Source organism: Peromyscus eremicus, chromosome 16_21 (assembly GCF_949786415.1).
Source record: "Peromyscus eremicus chromosome 16_21, PerEre_H2_v1, whole genome shotgun sequence".
In the NCBI taxonomy this organism is placed as follows: domain Eukaryota; kingdom Metazoa; phylum Chordata; class Mammalia; order Rodentia; family Cricetidae; genus Peromyscus; species Peromyscus eremicus.
This window is the reverse complement of record NC_081432.1, coordinates 45,652,021-45,676,129: the sequence shown is the minus strand read 5'-3', so window position 1 is coordinate 45,676,129 and position 24,109 is coordinate 45,652,021. Positions and strand designations below refer to the sequence as shown.

The 24,109-nt window shown below is 33.4% G+C and overlaps 1 pseudogene; it reads right to left on the bottom strand.

Moving 5' to 3' along the window:
- Positions 1 to 15,472, bottom strand: part of LOC131926131 (histone deacetylase 1-like) — a 44,759-nt pseudogene extending 29,287 nt beyond the window's left edge.
- Positions 15,473 to 24,109: the final 8,637 nt, after the last annotated feature.

Below are 24,109 nucleotides of genomic sequence, written 5' to 3'. Positions count from 1 at the left end.
TAGGTAGATAATTACATGATTCCTCACACCATTTTTTCAGACATATTTCCTATCATTTTACCCTCCTCTTCCTTTTTTTTTCTGTGTTAATGTCCTAGACTTAGGTGTGTGGTAAACTAAAGATGTTATCAAGAAGAAAGTGGACAAAATGGGGGTAAACTGTGATGAGGAGGAGGGTAAAAAAGAAGGAGGAAGAGGAGAATAACTAACATTAAGGAAGTTTGCAAAAGTTGTACGCCAATGCTAATTCATAAGCTTCTAAAGTGTTCATGTATAAAAAGAATATAAATACAGTTACCCTGCACTATATGGGAGAAAATCTTATTCCCAGAAGCCACTGGTGTTAATGCAAATGTCCAGTGCCAGACATGGTTTATCTCCCTTCAATTTATTGTTTAAAAGAGTCCCAGAAATCTTTCCTTAAAAATAAGGTATTGATATTGGTCTTTGTTTCCAAGCAGAATTTGATGCTAAGACTACTGCTGAAGACATGATCCACTGATGATAGAATATTGCAAGGTGAAGTTTGTAATTATTAGGAAGCTTCCTCCCTGTCTGCTAACTTGCACAGTCTAAGAATGTGCTCTGCAGGCTTCTGTGAGATAAAAGTCATTAACAGGCTTACTCAACTGTGAACCCTGCAAGCTACAGTAAAGACTGGCCAGGCAGATATGCCCCTGAGTCCAATAGTGGCATAAATGTATTGGGAATAACCACCCACTTTGTGATTGGATTTAAGGTCTGTTCCACAGGAGGAAACTAATGCCTGTACAGTAAATCCTACCAAGAATCCATGTCTGGGGAACTCTCGAGCCCTGGAGAACAGAGGTTAGGCATCAGTTCCCCAGCAGGCCTAACTCTTATGATCCTTCTCAACAGACTGAGTATATGAGATTGAAGGTGTGCATTGCTGTGCTGTGTTCACAGAGATTTTACCTTACAATGAGGACCTCATTCCTCCTCAGGTCCTTTCTTTCTTTCTTTCTTTCTTTCTTTCTTTCTTTCTTTCTTTCTTTCTTTCTTTCTTCCTTTCTTTCTTTCTTTTTTCTTTTTTTTTTGTGACATCACCTCTACCAATCAGCAAGGAGTAATTCCCAACTACTAGTGAACAAATGGTTGGAATTGCTTACTTGGTAATAGTTAAGTCAACTATCATGTCATTCAAGGAGTATCAGTCTAGCTTATAGTTACTTTTGTGTTTTATCTTTGGAATTCTTAGCATTATGCATAGATCTGGCATCAGAAAAAAATATAAAACAAAAAACAAAAGAGCTAAGGGAGTCTAGCAAAGTGAAGCTTATAGGCAGAAAAAAAATTCAATGAGGATGATGCAGCCATCATCCTTAAGGTTACTTAAGTACACATACAATTCTGGTATATAGTAACTTATTCCCAACCAATTTGTAAAACCATACTTCTCTGATTCAAAGTATGCCAACAATTTTACCTGGTGCCCTAGTTTGACAACTTAGCTGAAGAATTGAATTAAATGCTATTATTTTCTCCACTTGCAATGAGGGTTAAAGCTCAAATATTGGTAAAACTTATAATGCATTGCTATTCAAATGAACTATGAACTTTAAAACATAATAATATTAGTGATATATCAGACCATTTGAGCAATTGTGATTTATGTTGCTATACCCACAGATGTTTATATTATCTGGTAGTTGGTTAAGGAATTATCATTATCTTCTCGTATAATCTACATTACTATTTCAGCTTCAGGTGTTTTCTAAAACTTAACACAAGTAAACAGGGAACATTGGAGAATAATTTTATGTTTAGATCATCCTCCTCTTTTTTGTTATCTCTGTCTTGGTTTTCTGAAAATTAATTCATGGAGCCAAATGGAACTTATTTGTGAGTATGAATTGCATGCCTCTACAAGTAAGTTTTATGAAAGAATACTGTTTTCTATGGTACAGCCATTACAAAGAATTCCATAGACCATTAATAACACAGCCTTCATCAAAAAAGGCCTTAATAATAAGGCACCTAGCTTTGCCTAAATCTCTTTAATCACAAAATGTGTGACTTTTGCCAGCAATTAAGAATTTTTAAAATATAGATTAGTTTCACTTATATTTTTCCTTCTTCATATTGTTTTAATGAACTTAGTTGGTTGTTTTAGGAATTTTAAATATATTAAATAGGTAAAGTACAGTTTTGTAGAAAGATTCTAATGTACTAACCATCCTTGAAACACAACTTCGATGTTATTACTTTCAAGTATATTGATAGCACATTTTATGCATGAATCTTTAAAAATATAAAGGAATAAAAAATGCAATCTGGGTGGGATGCAAGAAAACATTTTCTTGTGTGGTAATAGTGTAATATAACCTTGATTCGCCTTGCAAAAACAGATAGCGTTGTCCTGCTACAGAAATAAGACTCCAGGTTTTTTTTGATAGGAAATATAAAAAGTTACATTACTCTGTTCTAAATTGAACCATTTAAAAAATCTACTACTGGAGAATCACACATTCTCTCTTTTTCCTTTTCCTCTTTTTTTTTTTTTTAAAGAATTTGTCTTGTTTATCCCAGGATATTATCATTGGCAACAATAAAACATACCATTGTAAGATCAACGAGGGTTGGTATGACTATATTCTCATAAGCTAAAAAAGACAATGAGTATGATAATTAGAACATGTTAATTATTCTCCACCAGCAACCCCAAAATGCTAATGATATACTGCAGGAAATTAACAGCAGTTACTGCTCAATATTGCATGACTTTTCCATTAAGAATAATATGAGAAGTTGTTAAATTATAGAAAATGAGAATAATGAGGTTGGATTCTTAAAGAGATTTTCGTTTCCGGTCTGACTGTGTAGGAGTCATTAGAAAGGATTCTTACTGAGTGCTGCAGCTTGTGTGGGTTCAGCACTCTGGAGTACAATGGGGAAATCTTTCTGTATGCTTTTGTTTTTACAAGGTGGAACAAGATGGGGTATTCTGGCTCTTCCAGCAGCAGTACAGTAACCTTTCCTGAATAATACATTTGCCAAAATCTGCTAACACCATTTTACCCTTTCCTTTAAATCTGTTGGACTGATACAACAATGAATATAATATACTGGAGTCCCAGAACAATCTAAAGAGCTGGGGAAAGCTTTGTAGTTAGAAATCATTTTTAAAGAAAGAAAGCCCATTATGTGACTAAGACAGCTGAGATATAAATATGGTAGGGAACTGAGGGGCTTTAATTACTTCATATGAACCCATCGTGGCAACTTTCTTTGGAAAATTTTAGTGTAAAAGAAAATATATTACAATAGAATATCTCATTGACAATCACTCCTACACCATTTTCTTCTGTCAAATATAATGCAAATCTAACATGATTGGATGCTACAAAGCTTGAAAATAAATGTATACTTGAGAACATAAAGTTATAAAAACTTATTTTAAATACTGTGGAAACAATCTCATCTCAAAAAAGAAAAAACTACTAATTTATTTAAGCAATTGGCCAAAATTTGTAATATAACATGCTCTATATAATTTAAAACTTTTGTTGAAGGGAAAAATGCAGAAGAGACAAGGAGAAAATATATCAAATGGGACATTTCACAAGATCAGTTATTCAGAAATTTTAACAGGTAATTGAATAGATTAATGTATATGCATCTGCTTTTGTACATATGTAGGATATATAATTATGTATGCTTTAATTATTTTATTTTGTTGTACTACAGTCTATTCTTTTGTGTTTTATGCTCTTTTAAAAATGTTAATGCAAGGAGTTGCCAGCCATATACAAAGGAAGCAAGATGACAAGGTACAACCGAGCAAAGGTATCAAGCCACATGGCTAAACATAGATAAGAATTATGGGCTGATTTAAGTGCAAAGATTTTAATGCACAGCTAATCAGCATCTAGTATATACAGGACACACTTATATGAGACCATGATCAGACTATAGCTTCCATATCAGTTCCATTTTCATCTACAGAACAGATTTTAGGAGTTACCTTTCCATTCCATCCAGGAGCTTCAGATTTACCAGAAAAAACATCTCTCCTTTGCTCAAGCCCAGCCAGTTTTTTCCTAATGCAGTACTGAGTTATTGCCACCTCCCTCTTGCCTCATTTTCCTCTTAATATCTACTTATGAAAGTCTGGCCTTGTGATTCCATTTACAGAAAAAGACATTTTAAAAGCATCCTAGTAAGTACTACATCACTGAAATTACTCCAGAAACAAAATTATTGGAATAAATAGATGCATTACGACCAAATACAAGCTGCCGCTAACTACACATAAGCAAACTGAGCTGTCTCTAGCATAATATCATTGTACTCAAGGTAGGCAATTCATTCTTTTGTAAATATATCTGAAAGCATCCTCAAAATGATTGTTTCATAGTAAATATACATTTCACTGCTTAATGCCTTCCTGTTATTATTGTTTGGCTTTTATCCCACCATAGAAGTTTTTTTTTTTAATATTTTCTTTCTGAAATACTACCATATATCATTTTCAACCAATAGACTGAAATGGATTGTAGTAGATTCAACCAATCTAATCTAGCTACTTCATCAAAATTTAAGCAAGTAAGCTCATGAGGTACACAGCTGACCCCCTAAGATTTTTAGCATTTCATCCCACTTCATCATATCATCTGCTTCCCAGGAAACTGCTTTTAGGGCGAAATAACAGCACAGACAGTAACGTGAGCCCACTTTTCAGCCACGGCTTATTTTCACAGTGGAAATTATTATGAGGTAGCCTGTGTATACCCAGATGAAACACAAAAAAAAATGAAGGTGTGCACAGAGACCATGGGGAGTGTTTGCTTGCTGTGTTGAACACTGAGTACCAGCAGTTGATGAGGGTTTGGGATCTGATGTGCGCTTTGGAAGACTTTCAGAAAATGATGGAAGTTATTGCTCACATTCAGCAATAGCAACCTGTCCTGTATGTTTAGCAAGGGCTGAAGCCCAATTGCACCTGAAATTTTGCCCCTGGTATTTGAAATAGTGCTATCTGACAAATAGGAGATTTATAAAATCTTGAATTACAGAATGAGTTTATTTATCAAAGTACATCCCAGTATTATAATCACGCATGTGACATAAAATTTAGGGTGAAGTGAGTGGTAGCAGTGACAAGGTTTAACTCAGTTTAGTACATAATGTTGGACACTTTAACAATTAACATATGCAAAATGTTGTGCATTGTCCAATGCATACTTTACATATCTTTCAATTTAATAAAAAAGTCAATCTCCATGTAGTGCTTCAAAATGTCATTAGAGTATACAGTTGCTCTAACTACTATATATTAGCTCATTAAAAGCACAGAGTTATACTTGAGTTGAATAAGATCCTTATCCACATTTTGCTTAAGAAAAAAAAAATTAGAAAACATGGACTAAATTGCCAGAGATGAAGTTTGCATCACATTGTGCTTTTTCTCTTATTATAAACTATATTGTAGTATACTGCCTAAAGAAAGAAACATATGTGTGCACAAGCATTAAACAACTGATCAAAGTTATCATTAATAGAAGATATAAGTTGTCAATATGTAGCATGAAAAGCAGCATGTCTGATTGTATTTTAGCTAATTAAAAGATGAATAACCTTATTGTTTTTTCAATTCAAATAGGAACCACCATTTAATTTGCCCAAAATGTAGTTATGTGCAGTAGATATAACAGAAAACCACTATTCTTAAAGGGTATATTTGGAAATAAGATAAATAAACATTTCTTATAGTTAGATGTGACATTTTTCTAATTTTTGTATTCACAGACCTAGAGAAAAGTCTCAAGACAAACCTATCCATAAATCTTACTTACTTTTCCTAAGTTTAAGACCTTCTGGGTTTGTTCCATGTTTGAATCTGAAAAGGTGTGACATGGCTTCTCCAGTAAATGTTGGAGTACATAATGACCATGATAGTCAGAAGTTTGCCTAAAAACTAATTCAAACTCAAAGTATTGCTGCATAATAGATTATGATTTACAGCAATTGATTACTGGTAAAAAGTAAAATTAACTGAGACTTAATGTTATATTAAATAACTTTCTAGAGAGAAGGCAATTCAAACATGTTGTCTAATATAACTATCACCAGCAAGAAATCATGTATTATTTTGAGATAAATGTAAAGAACCTCAGGTGTTGACATCACAAAGAAGTCATACACTGTTTCATTTTTTTGTTTCAGCAAAAATTTATGTTGTTCCTTTAAATAAGTTAAAAATTACATTAGTTCATAAATGATGATTAATATATACATATGTGTATATATATGCACAGATTACCTGTATGTAGTATGCATATATTTATATAATGAATATATAAAATATGTGTCACATATACATACATATATACATATATGCATACACACATATATGGTTTTTGTGTGTATGTGTGTGTGTTTATTAAACAAGCATCATCGGTCTCTCAAATGTAGTATTCAGGAGCTACTATGAGTTAGCATCATATTTTCATTTTGTGAATGCCATAATCTTTCCTCCGACTTTGCACAGGCTGTCATCATGTTTTGCTTCTGTTCAGATGCCTCTCTAGGCCCTGAGAATAGTCTTGAACCAGAGTGATAGTGTTTGTGATCTTAATGAAATTTATTATTGCTATAAATGACACAGTAACAATATAATTGAAATTAATCTCTGATCTGTTTTGGAAAAAAGAACAAGGGCTTGATTACATATGGAAAGAAGTAACCAGACAAACATTCTAGAAGAGGCATCATGGCTAACATGCCAGGAAACCCTGGTTTTTGTCCCTGACATTCAAAGGCTAGGGTTAGTGAAGAGTTTCTTAATTGAAAGGAAGACTTTCATTTTGTTGAAGAATTCAAAAAGGTGTACACCAGCTTTGTTTGAATTTATTTGCTGAGGAAATATACTTGTCTCTGTGAAATGTCTGATCATATTCCTGTTCACAGCACCAGACAAGGATTAGGAGAGGGTATGGCAGGAACCATTCCAGCAAGGAAAGTAACAGCAGGGTAAGTATATACCTCTTCTATGGGAAATCGCAGCACTCATGATAAAAATGAAAAGAAAAAAAAAAAAACCTAATATAGATAGCTCACCAGAACTATCTGGATTCCATCTGGCATTTAATTAAACATAACAAAATTTTTGGTTTCTACTAACTCATAGCTATTAGAGAGAAAAAAAGGCCTTTGAAGTAATACAAATGATAAAATGAGATGATTATGTAATGATATTAAAGCCTTCAAAGAATAGCCAAGGAAAGGATGTTTCCCAAGTTTAAAATGCATATAAATACATAGATTATCTTTGGCTTAAATAGCTTGAAAACTGTATTGGAGCCATCAAATAATAAAACTATGTCATATTCTGGCCCTACCCTTACTGAGGAGGTGTTGACAGTTCCTGAGAAAGGAAGAATTATTCTTTTATGAGGCTATGCCTTTGGTAGGTTTTCTGTGTCTCAGTAGATGCCCCACACATATCCACATATAGGCAGAGACAACTAGACATATTGAACTATAAAAATGACATGAAGTTGGGATGAGGAGTTGTTGGGGGAATATAAGAGGAAATGGATGGAGGAATAAAGATATAATATTTTATTGTATGTATGTATGTATGTATGAAATGCTTCAAGTAAGGACACAAAGTAAACTCTCCATGAATTTGATCAATTTAATCTTGATGTAGTCTCTTTTAAATACATGAGTAGCCACATGTGCATCAGGTAGTCCACTAGTGATCTATGGACACTAAAAACACAGACACAAAAATAGTGTGTTACTGTTCACTAAAATGGAACTTGAAGGATTGCACAGAAACTCCCAAGCAAGTTGAAAATGAGGAATAGTGCGTACTTTCTAAAAAATGATAGGGATACCTAAAGATTATAAAATGTATGTAGATGTGGAGGGGGTGGGTGTGTGTCTTGAGAAATCAAAAAGGATATAATCTTTGAATTTAAATGCAATCTTTGAATTTAAATGCAATTCTATGAACAAAAAAAACTTCAACGGAGATTTCTCAGGATATAAATCAACCAGAAATTATTACTAACAGTGAGAGTTGAACTAGAACCCTTCTGCTGAACACAGATACCAAATTCCATGCATGTAGAACATTCAATATTGATAGATGTGTTCTCATTTAGTTGACTAGCTTGTCTAAAATGTACTTCTGGATATTATGCTAGTATCATGAAACCTAAACTTGAATTCTAGGACATACTTAGAAAAATAAAAAATGTAGGGAGACACAGAAGTGTCTTTAGCTATCTGGGATAAACTTATATGATTCTATTTTAAAATAAAAACTGAAGTCTAAATGACTATTATGGGTCAGCTGTACAAACATATAAAAATGTGTTTGTGTTTACATTCACAATTTCTGAGGCATCAAAGCAATTTCTGTGAAACCTCAAGGAAAAGGCTATGTACTATTTTATTTATCTAAAACCAACTAGGAAATGGAAAGATTCTGAAATATGAAAGGACACTAGAGAGTTAGTAATGCAATTATGTAAGAATTGTCAACATGAACTTCTGAGACTGCTTCACACATTTGCTTGTTCATTTTTTTCTCAAAATTTAAAACAGGTGATTTTGGCTAAACACATATTATGATATTTGGTGAGATATAAGTTTACTCAACCAAATTATTTACCTTATGAAGAGCAGATGTCAGTGATAAGCTAGGTACTGTTCACTTATTCATCTATTTTAGTATTAACAATGATAATAAATTTAGAGCAAATATTTTAATAGAAATTTGAACAAAATGGAAAGGAGGGATGCAAAAGAAGAAAATGAAATAAGGTAAATAAATATGTGTAACACGACAACCCATTTGGTTGCTGCCATGAAATGGTATCTATTTAATAAAAAAGAAAAGCTCACCAAGGGGGATTGCATACTTCCCAGAACAAAGCTGCCTAACTGCAGAATATTGAACATTAACTGAGGTTTTTGATTAGCAATGGAATTAAGTATGGCAATCACTGTTACTCTTGCTCTCTCTAACTATTAGTTGTTACTGCAGAGATTATGTATGACACTATGTATTTGTATAGGCATACATAGAGATGTCCAAGAATTAATTTGACTAAGTTATTATAATATTCATTGAGTATATTTTATGTTAATCTTTGGATTCCAAAGTTTGCTAATAATTTCAAGTAATAATTTCATTTTTAAAAATTAAAATATAATAGCATAATTTTCCCTTTTTTTCTCTGTGTAATAAATCCAATCTTGTTCTCTCTAAAATTCATTGCTTCTATTTTTTTAGTTTTCACAATCTGTTAATGTAAATTTTTTAAAAAGTATTGTGACTGGTGAAAGCTATCAACCCCAATGAAAATGCACCAAATCAAAAGTTTGTGACTTCACTCACAAAATGGCTTTAAGATATATTTTTCACATTAATGTCAAATCTGTGCTGATTTCTGGAGCAAGTATTGATAGAATTATGTGGAAGTCTATCCCATTTGATAATTTACTTATTAACAGCATCAAAATAAATAAAACAAAAGTATTGTGACTATTCTGTTCCATTAAAATGCATTGAAAATGTAAAAAGTTATTGTAATTCATAAGGTTTCACTATAGAACCTCCTTAGCACACCTAAATCAAAAATGCTGTGTTTTCAATACAAAATAGCAGGCAATTGAATATGGTAATGTACAACTTTCCACTTATTTTAAGTCATCTGTAAATATCTATGATACGCCATGAAACATAAATGCTAGATAAGTGGTTAATATACTATGTTGATATGAGTAATGAGAAGAAAATGTTCCTATTCATTAAAGATGCATGGTTCTTAAGACATTCTGATCCACATTGGGTTCACTCTGTGGATGCAGAGCTCAGACACAGAGGGCTAGATCAAATCATCCTGAGAGTTTGTATTTTGGACATGGAGAAGACCACATGAATATGCAGCTTCATAACATGTATTCTTATAGTTTCCAGGTTATTAATATCTTATTGATTCAATATCTAAATTGATTTTCAATAATTTATACATTTAGTAAAGATAGCATAAATACCCCTTCACAACAATTTTAAATGGTTAACTGAAACAGGATCTTACAACTTTAGCCAGCAACCTTTGCTGAACTGGTGAGCTTCAGAGAGAAACATTAAGAAACACTGTCTTTAAACATGATAACAATAATAAGGAAGGTGAGGAATAACAGAGGAAAACAACCATCTTTAAACACTGGCTCCAGTATTTGTACAGGGGCATTAATCCGTACCGTGTAGCATATGTACACACTATATACCACATACACACACATTTAAAAAATTAAAAGATTCAGTGAAAATTGTAAATACTGAAAACAAAATGTGAAGAAAATACTTAAAATGGAAACACCACTCATATTCACAATATTGTGAAAATACTATTGAAAAAATATCCATAGAATTAATGTAATCCTAGTATCAATTTCTAAGGAATTCTACACTGAACTAGTAAAACATCCTAAAATTCTTGTAGAAGCTCGAAGATCTGAATAGCTAATGCTATCTACATATAACTGAGACATAGAAGACCTTTTTATTTCCCCTTGAATTTTATCCTAACACAGAAAAAAGAGAACCAAGGCAATATTCTTTACCTGAAAAATAAAATTAATAGAGGTAACATGATATATGCTTTCAAGTTTTAAGTGAGCTGTATTAACACAAACAACATGTTAGTTTTAGAAAAACAGACACATAGCCCAGTGGGAGAATGCAGGCCATGTAAATGTATGCACATCACCACAACCATGCCATTATAGATGAAGATGCCTAAAATTTGGGGAATAGACTCTTTAAGCCTAGTGTGGGTAAATTGTGTATGTACGTAAAAGAACTCCAAAGTGTATTTCTTGCCAAATTGTAGTGAATGAAACTTCTAATGTAATTCAAGATTGGAAACTTTGAAACTACTAGAAAAGGTCTGGAGAGAATGCTCAGAAGTTAAGAATGTTCACAGTCTTTACAAGACAGAAATTTGGGTTCTAATTACCTCACAATTTCTTATATTCCAGCTCCAAGAATCCAATATCTCTGGCCTCTTCAGTTACCTTTACTTGTGTCTTTTGTGCACATAACCGTGCACACACACACACACACACACACACACACACACACACACACAAACACACTAATAAAAATAAATCTTTGGAAAATAAACTGCTACAAGAAAAGAGGTAAAAACATTTTCAAATATAGGCAGAAACTGTACCATTTTGAAAAGTACTCCAACAGTTCAGGAAGTAATAGCAAGGTCTGAGGAGTGAGATTGGCTGATTAATAATTAAATAAAATTTAAATAGCTTCTTCTTCTTAGCAAACAGAACAATCATGCAGTGATGAAATACCCTATAGAGCAAAAGATGATGCTGTAAGATATTCACCTAACAGAAGATTAACATCAAGAATATATGCAAAACTCAAAACTTCAAGATGCAAGACAAATAATCCAACTTATAAATGAACAAAGGAAATGAAGAATGTTTCTTGGAAGAAGATTTATAACTTGCTAATGTATACACATCATTTTCAACATCTTTAGCCATTAAGGAAATGAAAATATAAGCCATACTATGATTCCATCTCAGCCAGAATAGAATGCTATCATTAAAATAATGAGTAAGAATAAATTGTGCTGAGAATATGGGGAAGAGCACTTATACACTGCTTGTGGGAATGTGAACTAGCATATCCACTATGGGAATTAGAGTACAGGTTCCTTAAAACACAGAAAAGAGAATTTCTATATAACCCAGATCTACAGTTCCTCCAGAGTACGTTATAGTTGCCTATCCATGAATAAAGAAATAATCCTGCAGTAAGGCATAGTGTTCTTTGAGTATATACCCAGGAGTGGTATAACTGGATCTTGTGTTTCTCCATTTCTCTTGCAATAGATGGTAACAACAGAGAAACCCACAACTAGACAATATTCAGCAAGGTACAGACTTTGAGACACCAAAACCTAAGTGGTATGTATTTATCAAACCTCTCACACTGAGGCTCAAGAATCTATGCGGAAGAGGAGACAGAGATATTGTAAGTCTCAGTGGTGGGATTTGACCTCAAGAAAACAGCATCTTCCAGAAAAAACAGGGCTGGCAAACACATGAACTCACAGAAATTGTGACAACACACAAATGACACGCACAATTTCAAATCAGACAACATACCAAGATGGCAAATGATAAGTGAACACAAAATCCCACCACTAACCAAGAAATCAGCTGTAATTGATACCTGCTGGTAAAGGAAAAGTCAGTTTTATTCAGTAAAATGTTGGTGTAAATCAACCACAATGCAGGGCCAGCCCAGTATCGAAGAATATTTGGACAAAGCAAAATGGAATTCTTTTGTGTGTGTGTGTGTGTGTGTGTGTGTGTGTGAGAGAGAGAGAGAGCTTTTTATTTTACTGTGCTTTGTTATTTATTTTCTTATTGTTTAATTTTCGTTTTCACTTTTTGCTTTTTTTTTTTTTTTAGTGAGACTGAGAAATCAAGAGAGAGGGAGAAGATGAACATGAAGTTTGGTGAGTAGGAAAGTGATGATGAGCTGGGAGGAGGTAGGGAGAAGAATAAATATAATAATATCTTGCATGAAAATTAACTTTAAGTTAAAAAATGAGTTAAAATGTTTCTGATTGATCTTCCTGAACCCTGATGTGGATTATTCTCCCTCTAGAGCAAAGGAAACAGACAGACCATGGCTGCAATTGAAAAGAAAGGAAGAATCTCCCAATTCAGTAGACAGATTGTGGAATGTACTCCTTAGGCTCATGTACTTCAAATTTTTTTCCCCAGATGGTGGTGTTATTTGACACAGTGAGTGTGTTTGCAGAATATGGCTTCACCAGAAGAAGCAGGATGTTGGTAGTAGACTTTGGAATTGATTGCTACATATGGTTCTGGCACAAAAGTTCTGCTTCTTATCTGTCAAGATGTGAGGAACTCTTGCTACAGCTTAGAGCAGCATTCACTTAGCCCCATATCACTTCCTTCCACACCATGATGACTGCCTCCCTAAAACTGAGAACTAGAAAAATTCTTTCTTCCCTGAAGTAGTAACTTCTTTCAGGTGTGTTATTTAAAAGAAGGGAAAAAGAACAAGTGTAACGCTGTTTATCAGGAGTTAGAAAAGAGAATACTGTGCAGTCATTGTTCAAAAAGTACAAGCTTCAGTTGTAATATGAATAGAGTTTTGAACATTAACATGATACATGGTTGCTAATGGCTGTACGTAATGAATTGGATAATGTTGATAACTGAATAGTATATGCATAGCAAATCATCACATTGAACAGCTTGAGACGCACAACTTCAGCAAATATATTTTTCTAAAAGAACATTTTAACATTGAAGCATCTAAAGATATTGGTGAAATGTATATCTTGGTTTGAGAGGTAGAGCTATAATTATATATTATACTATATATTAACATCTCAGCAACATGAAAGCTGCACATCATTCACCTAGATACTACCATCAAGCAAAGAGCATCCCCATTACAGAGGAGTGATTTCAGATTTGTTCTTTAACATATGTCCATGCTTTAATACAAACTTGATCAAATTATTAATAAGACAAAATTATTCCTAGTTTGAAGAAGCTTTAATGACATTAATACATGCTTATTTTTTTTTATTTTCCAGGATTGTTGCTACTAAAAATGCATTCAAATAATACATTAAATAATTTTGATAAATTTCAATGACTTTAAAACATGTATGGTGCACTGAAAAAAATGAATTCATTGTTCTGTTATCATGGAAATTCCATTGCTTACTTAGAGAAGGGATTCTGACATTTGAAACAATAGGTTCATCCAACATATATTTGTTTAAAAAAGAGAGTAATAAAAATTGTAGTTATTTAACTTTGTTGCATTTTTTATCTGAGGATACTACAAAATCTCATTTGATTTATGTAAAATCATGTGTTTTATATTTATTGACTTATGCTGCTGTGGAAACTTAGTGCTGGAAGGTATGAGAACATTGGTGAGAGGAATGTAAATCCCTTCCTTAAAGTGAATCCCAGAGGACTTCTGAGCTGATTGCATCTGGTTTCAAGTATTCTGTACTTGACTGGCAATCAATTGTTCTAGTTGTAATTAACACAAGTTTGGTGACTGCAATACCATGCCCCATGAATTCAGTAGAAGGAAAAAATGGATTTTTAATCAAAAGAGGCAAGCTCAAGTTTTTAAAGAGCTTTTTCTGTGTTTCCTTGCTCTCTAGTTATAAAATAACTTTTAATCAAACTCTTGAGACATATTTTTTCATTCAGAGATGAATGACTTGAAATGTCTTACAGAATCATTGAGAGAATTACATTTTATAGTCACATTTTTTTCAAAACATGTTATAAATTTGTAATGAGTAATAAGGGATTGCCAGTTATTTACTGAATGTGTCATCTGGTTCACTTTGGCAATGCTATGGATACAGCTCTGAAGATTCACTTCTCTCACCACTTTTATTTTTTAATGTCAATGTATAATATATATGGTATGTGTATGTATATAAATGGATATATAACATATGCGTATATATGTATGCATATAAATCAACATGGTTCCATTTGATATTTCCACTCATATAAATAGCATGCACTGATCAAATCCAACTTCCCTCTATTCTCACTATGCATGCTTCTCCTGTGACCATCTTCCCAGTCTCTAGAAACCATTATCTCACATTTAGATCAATGTAACTACCACAAGTGATGGGGAGTGCATGACACTTCCTTCTGTTTCTGTTTTATTCTACTTAACGTAAGTATTTCGAGTTCCATTCATTTTGTTGCAAATTGGATGACATTTTTGTAAGAAAAGCTATATTTTACAAACAAAAAACTTTACCCACTCATTTATTCATAGACATTGATTTGATTCTATACTTTAGCTACCATGAATATTTCCATAAAATATACTGTCATCTAAGTATCTTTATGCTGTTTTAACTTCCTTGGATTACAGATCTTGAAAATTTGATGGGGAGATCATGTGGTAATAATTTTCACACTCTGAGGAGCATCTGTATTCTTCTTCATAATGACTTCACTACTTTCATCCCCATCAACACTCGATGAAAATTCCTTTCTCTGGGCATCCTGGCCAAAACTGAGGTTTATGTAACTGGAGTGAGATGTAATTTCTTTGTAGTTTGTCTTTGAGACATTTATTTGTATTTTTATGAGTCTGAGCATTTTGACTGCATCAATATTTGTGTACCATGTGTATTTAGCATCTGCTAAGGCCAGAAAAGGGCATTAGAGCCTCTGGTATTGGAGTTGTAAAAGGTTGTGAGACACCTTGGAGATGTTAGGAATCAAACCTGAGTACTCTCCATAGCACCAAGTGTCCTTAACTGCTGTGCCTTCACTCCAGCCCTCTCCCTGATTTGGCCTGCATTTACCTGATAGCCAATGATAAGAAGCACTTACCGTGTATTCTTTTGGCCATTTCTCTTTCGTATTTAAAGAATTTGTCTATTTCTTAACAGGCAATGTTTTTCCCTTCTGCTTTATATTTTGTAAGTTTCTTCTTCTAACAGCACAACTTTATGTTGTGTGTGTATCATCCATTATTCTGTGACTCACTGTAATGAACTGACCAAACTTAGGGGTAAATTTATTGTCTACAGGAGTTTAGATGGAAAGATTGGGGAATTCTGTGTTAGGATGGTGTTTAATAGAAGCTGTAAGTGGATATAAGTCATTGAAGAAAGTAAGAAAAAGATGAACATGTCTCCTAGACAGGATGTAGCTGAATAAACTAATGAGTGATCAGAACAGGTTCAAAGCTGATAGATCATGGTATATTGACAGACAAGGAGACAGTTGTCCATGGTGACTAATTTATGGAATAAATACAAATACAGATCCATGGACCTGTTTATAAACATCCCTACTGGTACTTCAGCTATCTACCACACTGGCTACCAATACCAACACTATGCTCCTGATGTTCTGCAAAAATTTAAAGTCATCAATAAATTTATTTATGTTGAATTACTTATTATTGTTTATATTTAATTTCTCCAACCTGAAAACCAGTATGTTTTGAAAGGATGAGAAAACTATTCTAATTTTGGATTTGTTTTTGTTTTTTGTGTTTTACTCATCCAAGTGTATCTAAATTAGCATTAAGATCAAATACTTTACATAGCTTTTGAAATGTCAGATTAGTTACTAAGCTTATAGTCATGTGGATCCGGAAGACCTGTCCTGTATCATAGGAGAAAGAGAAGTGATACTGTGATATAAAAGCCCTTTAGTCATATCGGCCCTTCACTATCCACAGTGTGTCTAAAAGTTTAATGGGAATTCGTTTTGAAGGCTCAACCAAAGTCTCAGATGACTTTCCAAACCTGAGGTGATACCCATTAAAATGTGTTGTCCTTAGTAAGGTAGAACTGCATGCTGTATCATGGTGGTGGCATTTTCAAAAATGAAAAGAATACATTATCTGGGAGGTAAAGGGTTTGGTGTTCTTCAGTAAAATTGAGTTCACAGGAGGTGGTTTTCCTGCTACCCAATGAAGATCTATTCTTGATATGACTCAACTTAGTATTTAACTCAAACTTTGTTGCTTAGTGGTTATAATTTCCAAATTTCCCTTAAAACAAACATCATGCCTTGTGAATTCTCATCATTATATGTGTGTCTGTATATGCATATATATATATATATATATATATATATATTCATTATTATAAAAGACCCCATAACTTTGAAATCCTCAAACTGAAATGTTTTAAGTGGATGACATGGCTGTGTGGTGCAGAGTTGTGTTCAGTAAAGAATTGGTGGGTTATATATGTCATACAGATTTTAAAAAAGTCATAGTTCATCACAGAGAAACCCTGTCTTGAAAAACCATAGTTCATAATACACATTTTACTTGATAATTTATTGATGTAGTTGCTGAATACTACAATATTTTTGGTGTTCTAAAATTGTAAATTAAGGCATTCAAGTGAATAGGGTTTAACATCTACCATATTCTCCGCATGGTATAAAATAATCAATATGTAGTCTGTGGCTCAGAGGAATTTATATGCTTATTTTATCATAAGTTCTAAACAATAATAAAAGTAATTATTCTATTTATGTATTAGTTTCATGAAAAGGAAAGGTATTAAAAGTAGTAATAACTTCTCTAGTGTCTGGAAGAGGGAATGTAATTTTATTGTAAAATTAAAATTCTCCTGAAATTGGCTAAATCCAATTCTATAACATCAGGAGCTTCATTTCACTTGGCTTCAAAGTACTTCTGGTCTAAAATGTAGTTTCCATCTTTAGTCCAGTCATTAGTTTCTCAGCCCCTAATGGATACCAGAAAGAAAGGTTTACTTACCGCTCCCTTTCTGCTTCAAAGGATTACTACTGCCCAGGGTCTCTCAGTTTTCCAAAGATTATCCCATTTATATTGCACTGACTTTTCAAAATAAATCATTCATAAGAACCACTTTATTTCTTTTTCGGATAATCAAGTAGGAATTTGGCCGAGAAGGGAAAAAATCATTTTTCTGATTTCTTAAATTCAAATGATAGGCTCTGTGGGTGCTGCTGCCACAGAATGGTTGGTTTAAAATGAAATTTTTCTTGATGTGGTGCAGAGCCCAGGAATAAAGTCTTCTTACCCAGTTGCCATGGTAACAGGCATGCATCACCTGTCTTTCTCACATTTAAAATTTGTTTCTTGATATCTTCCCTATGGATATTTAGTTTTTTAATCTTGTAAAATATGTCCTATATTTTAGCAAAATTAGTCAACCTCAGATTACAAGTAAAATAGGTAGATTAAATAATTTTAAAACAGACATTTGTAATTAAGAAAATATGGATGCATGGAGAGTTATGTGAAAAAATATCTGCAATTGCTAGCTTTGGGATTGTCAATGTTAAAGAAATATTTCACTTAAAATTGTGCATAGTAGTTCCATTTATTTCATTCTTCTTATACAAAATTATTTGATGTTAAAGTGGGATGTGATGCTTTGGGTGAGAATGGCTTCCAAAATTATCTAGTTCTAGCCTGCACATTTCCTAGAGCAGAACCTTTACTTTTTTGCACAGTCCTTTTATGAGGCAAATAGTTGGCCTGACTTTTGGAAAATTTGGTGATAGATGCATTGCACTTTCAGTTGTCGTCTAGAACTACTTTGGCATAAGGAATATACCTATCCACAAGTTACATTCTCACCTAGGAATCAAACACTTAAGATTGTAGGAATTTGATGGCCAGCTGCCTATGTTCAGTTTGTGACAATTTAAGAGGCCATTCTATCTCCCATCACACTATGTGGTTGGCCTTGGCACCATGGCCAACCAAATTGCTTGTCCACCCCTGAGTATTCCTGATCCTCATTTCTCTTACACCAGTAGCATCACTCTGTAAGGTTTCCCAACAAACTACTGCATGCCAAGTTTTAACCAAACAATAGGACTTTTGGTGTAGGGTGGTCTTTCTGTATGTTGTGAATCTGTGTTGCTATGATTGGTTAATAAAGAACCTGCTTTGGCCTATGGAGAATCAGGTTATAGTCTGCCAGGAAATCTGAGAGACAGAAAGAAGAAAGGCAGAGGCAGGAGAGATGCCAACCCACCGCTCAAGGAGTAACATGCCAGCAGACTGGTAATGCCACAGCCATGTGGCAAAACATATATTAATAGAAGTGGGTTAATTTAAAATGATAGAGCTATCTGGCAAGAAACTTAAGCCATTGGCCATACAGTTTGTAATTAACATAAGTCTCTGAGTGATTATTTTATAAGTGGCTAGAGAATTGTGAGAGAGATTGATTTGTCCCTACCATGGGCAGGGTGGGACACAGAAAATCTTCAACTACGGGGTTTTATAAACTAAGATGGCTTTAAAGTAGGAAAAATAATTTTAATTTGATTCACAAAAGGTGAAGAAGGGACTGTTACCCCTTTGTTTGTTTGTTTGTTAGTAACTTTGTTTGTTGGTTTTTTATTGAAAATATATTTGTCTCCCATACAATACATTCTGCCCACAGTTTTCCTTCCCTCTCCTCTCAGGTCAGGTCTGAAGTGGATGCAGCACCACAGATGCATAATTCTATCATTCCTTCTCTTTACATCCTAGGCTACTCTTTTTAGATACCATCCTGGATCAGCCCATACTATGAAACTCAACTTTTCCTGAAACTCAACTTTCTTTGATCCTTGGCTCTAACATCTGGGAATCTGTTCCCAGTTTTTGAATTCTCTTGTCATTTTGAGCATCAAATTACAGAGGAAAAAAAAAAGATCAAGTGCTTCTCTCATTCACATTAGTGAACACATATTACACTATCTCCTGTTGTAGATAAATTATAAAGCATAAAAAAGAGCACTGTAAGTGAATGTGTACTGGTAATGTTTTATCTAAAATTCTCCTAAGTTCTATATTTTAATGAACCTTTAGCCCTGTCTTTTATGCCAGAAAGTCTAGTTTTAAGCCCCATTCTTTATGATTCTTGTGATGGAAATATATTTGATTATTTTAAAACTGCATCTGTCTTAAACCACCAATTAACTCTGACATAAAGTGCTACTAAGCTCTAAAGTTTTACCCCAAAGCTCCAGTGTAAAAATTAGCCACATTTCAGTAGTTCACAGTGCATCTCTGTACTAGACAGAATATGTTGTTCCTGATCTTTGTTTTATAATCAAGCAGACTCATTCTTATTGTTTTCTCTACCTTCACAAATAATTTACAAATACTTTTTAAAGATCTTGAATATTTTATTCACATAGAGATTTTTTAAAGTAACATAATAATTTATATGATTAAACAGTTTTTTGAGCTGTCCACCTTACTGTTTTGGCTTAATCAAGTTTCCTTATTTTGTACTGACAGATAAGTGGAAAGGGTGATAGAATATTAAACTATGAGAATTTTGTAGACAGAACCAATATGTTTTACAAGCATAACACAGAGATGTGACAACTGTCAATTTTTTTTCCTGAAATGTTTTGTTTTAATTTGATGGAACTATGATTAAATTTTATTTTGCATGAATCTTTCCTTTCAGTACAAATGAAGATAAATTTCTTTCAGCAAACTGGTTTTGGGTACAGATATTTCTAGACTTACAATTAACTTCCTCATTCAGGGAAGATAAACAAAGCTATTTGTAGATTACAATGTTTTCCCTTCTCTGATCATCCAACAATCCTTAATTGAAATTAAGTACTCTTGGTACTTCTTCTCCAGGAAACAAAATTACTTGTGTTCCTGGTAGTGGAGTATGATTGAGATTTCACTACCCTGAGTTACCAATTTTTCTGTACCATCCAGTGAATGATGTATGATAGTCATAGTTTGGTTTTGAATGAGTAAGTTAAATCTATTGAAAGCAAAATTGAAGAATAATATTCAAATAGTAGCAAACAGATCGATGGACAGATGGTAGGTAGAAAAGATATTGTCAAATCTGTCTCATACTATGTTCACCACAAAATCCACCTTGAAAGCCCCATTGAGAAAGTCACCCTAGGCCCTAGAAGAAAGAGTCCCAGGTAAAGCAGTTTCTAATCCCAATTTCCCATGAAGCTTCCAAGTACAGGATCATAAAATTGGGCATGCATCACATCTGGAAATGGGAGTTGGAACTTAGGAAAATGAAGCAGTGAACTGGAGTTCTCTGTCAAACTATCTATATCTGAGATTCTCAGGGCTTAACTTTCGGCTTCTCATTCCCACTGTAGGTATTTTTACATCATAGGACAAACAGTAATCACTTCTGTTGGTGATTGTTTTACCTAAGAGCAAAATTGTTACTCTTGTGTTCCTTCGCTTTTCTAATTATTTTCTGGGTTCAAAGTTGGAAGGAATTCACACAACTGAGCCAGAAGACAAGGGAAGGCTCTATACAAGGGATAAGACTAGGAAAGGAAAAAAGTATCCTCGTTTGTAAATGCTGTGATTCTATACATAAAGTATCATAAAGATTCCCCTGGAAATTTATACAGCTGATAAATACTTTTATATCCAGCTGAGTAGCTGAAAAAGAATTAGCATAAACAGTTAACAGCCTTTTATACAAACAACAGGTATCCTGAAAAACTAATAATGGAAACCATTACAATAGTATGAGAAAAATATTTTGGAATACATATGACAAAGGATGTAGAAGACTTCTATAATGAAAACATTAAGACTCATTTTTTTTAAAGGAAAAATGAATAAAATGGAAAGGCCTAAACTTCTGATGGACAGTTACCAACCTATGCAGACCTGTCTGTGAGAACTGGGATTTGAACACCTTAAAGAATAGGGTGGACTACAGTTTAATGCTGTAGACAACTTTACTTCAGTTTCAGTGTACACAAATGTAACAAAGAAAGCAATGATCCAAGAAGGTTGTTTGAGTCCAGAAAACGTGATAAGAAAAACACGCAAATGAACACCAGTAAGCAAATACTAAATATTAAGAAAGCTGTCTTTTCCCAGAACTTTATCAGGATAGACCAATTTAAACACCAAAGCCTGTCATGTAATATAGATTATATCTGGGAAAGAATGAAAGCAAGGCCGAAGGCCATATCTAGATTCAGGGTACACTGTGGACAGCATTCAGCATATCCTTTCGCCAGATAAGGTCCTATAGCTATGTTCTGACGTCTAATAAGAACAAACATATCTTATAAATTTAATGTAAATATTTGCTACAGAAGGCACTAAATCACATCCAAGAACAATCCAGGGAACAAAATTCACCTAGGGTAAAACGTCCTCTGCCTTTTTTCCAGTATCATCTCATACAGATACACAAGGCATTGTTCATCATACATTATTCCTTTAACAATATTCCAACAGATTAGTTAAATTAATATTGTGGATACAGTCATCATACCAAAAGCAATCTACAGATTCAATGTAATCAGCATCCAATTCCAATGCAGTGTTTCAGAGAAATTAAAAATAATAATAATATTTTTTTAAATCTTAAATTTCATACAGGAATACAAATCATCCAAGTTAGCCAAATAATCTTGAACAATTAAAAAAAATCCTGTAAGCATTATATCATAGATTTTTAAGTTATTCTGCACAAACAGGATTGTTGCATGCAGAAGAATGAATAAAATTATATTATATCTCAACTATGCAAAATTCAGCTCCAAAAAGATCAAGGACCTCAATGTAAGGCCCTTTCTCCATATCAATGACAGTCCTCATTATCTCTGGTTTTTCAATGGCCAACATGGCAAAGAGGAGGTGTTATCTTACTGTGCTTTTCATTTTTGTCTAATTGATGATTAGAAATGTTGAACATCTTTCTATTCATTGTAATTTGTAGGTTTCATAGTCAAAATGCCTATATAATCTTGTTTTAATGTGAAAACTCCTTGTTTCTCTTTGGTCAGTAAGTAATGAATTTCTCATACCTTGAATATTACTTTTGAATCACGTTTATCTACTGTCTTTTCTTCCTTGACAAGTTGACTTTTGATTTGCTCACTGTTTGCATCATTGTGTAAATTATTTTGGTAAACTCCATGAGCTGTTTATGCTTGTTGCAAGCCAATGCTGATAGCAAGGAGGCCATCTTCTGTCTCCTCTACAAGTCCATGTCCTAAAGATGACTGGTCTCCTAACTCTGAACAAAACATAGCAAGCAGATAGTAGTACTAAACACAGTGTGTCACTCAGAATAGCTAGTGGTAAACTATTTCCAATGAGGATATTACTGTTTAATGATGTAAAAATGCCTGCAGTGGAAAAGGAATTTGAAAGATCTACTCTGGAGAGGACAGAGAGTTCTCTGCATACAATAATCCCTCTGCTGGAAACCCCAACAGACTGCATCTGTTTCCCCAGTCAGTTTCTGCTGACTGCTTGCAGGTGCCCAGTTTGATGGTGTTATTTGTCTGCTATTTGTTCTTTTACTTGGAAACCTTACACAAGAGTATATTTTGCTCTGTCCAAGACTCTAGATCTGGAACTCAGCGGGTTGCCTCAACAGGGCTTAGTGAATTTCTTCCAGCTGTTTGTAGGACCTTGTTTTGATGATACTACTTTCTTTTGATCTCTCAATTAGACTGGTCAACACATTTATGCTAGATGTTTTGAGCACGTAATATTTTGAATTGTACTTTCTGTCTGTTACTTATCTCCATTACTATTTATTCATTTGCTTGCTACATACTTATTATGTCCAATCATTCAATACTGAAAGCATAACATCATGGATCTTTTCAAAGATCACAGGGAACAGCTGTGAAGAAACTAGTGTTTTAGAATTAACAACAACAAACAATTCTATGAGTAAAAGGGAGTGTTTTATAAAGTCCCATACAAGTATAAAAGTGTTGTGTTTAACTCAAGATAAACACATTTAGTTTTTCAAAGATTTAGCATTTTGTTGTAAAAAAAACCTCTGGTCCTTTCTCTAATACATAACTTCCTCAGAGTGTATGATTGCTATCTGCTTACCATATTATGCAATAGTCACTTACTTTTACTTTGTTCCCTCTTTTGTGGTCATTTCTGAAAATACCAGTAACACAATTAAATCTTTAATGAGTTTTTATTTGTAAATTTTCATTGTAAAAAAGTCTATTTTCAATACCTTGGATATTGAATTTGGATATCTTACTTTTTCGACACCATCTAGTACGAGACCTTTTTCCAGTTGTTCATAATGCATGTGTATAAATCTAATTTTAACTTAAGCATAAATATTCAAATTTATTTTAATGCAAATATCATTTTGATATCAGGTCATTATTTTTAAAATTATTTCTGGCTGAGTGCAAAGTTCATAGCTGCTACTGTCTTTTAAGATGTGTACTTTATCAACTTTTACACTTTGATTATCTTTAATGTTTTACTTTTAGGAAAAGAAGTAATATTTTAGTTTGCAATGCTGTGATGCAAACCCAAGTTGTCATGAATACTGAGTCAGTAAAGTACTACTAAAACAGATCACTGGTTCAGAATACTGGGTTAATTGATTAATATTCATGCATACAGAACTCTCAGAAAAATGACAAAACCAGAAGCTGTGTATACACAAAGGATCTGTACGGTTTTAAAAATAATACCCTGACAAACATTGTGTAACAAAAAAACTTCTAAAGA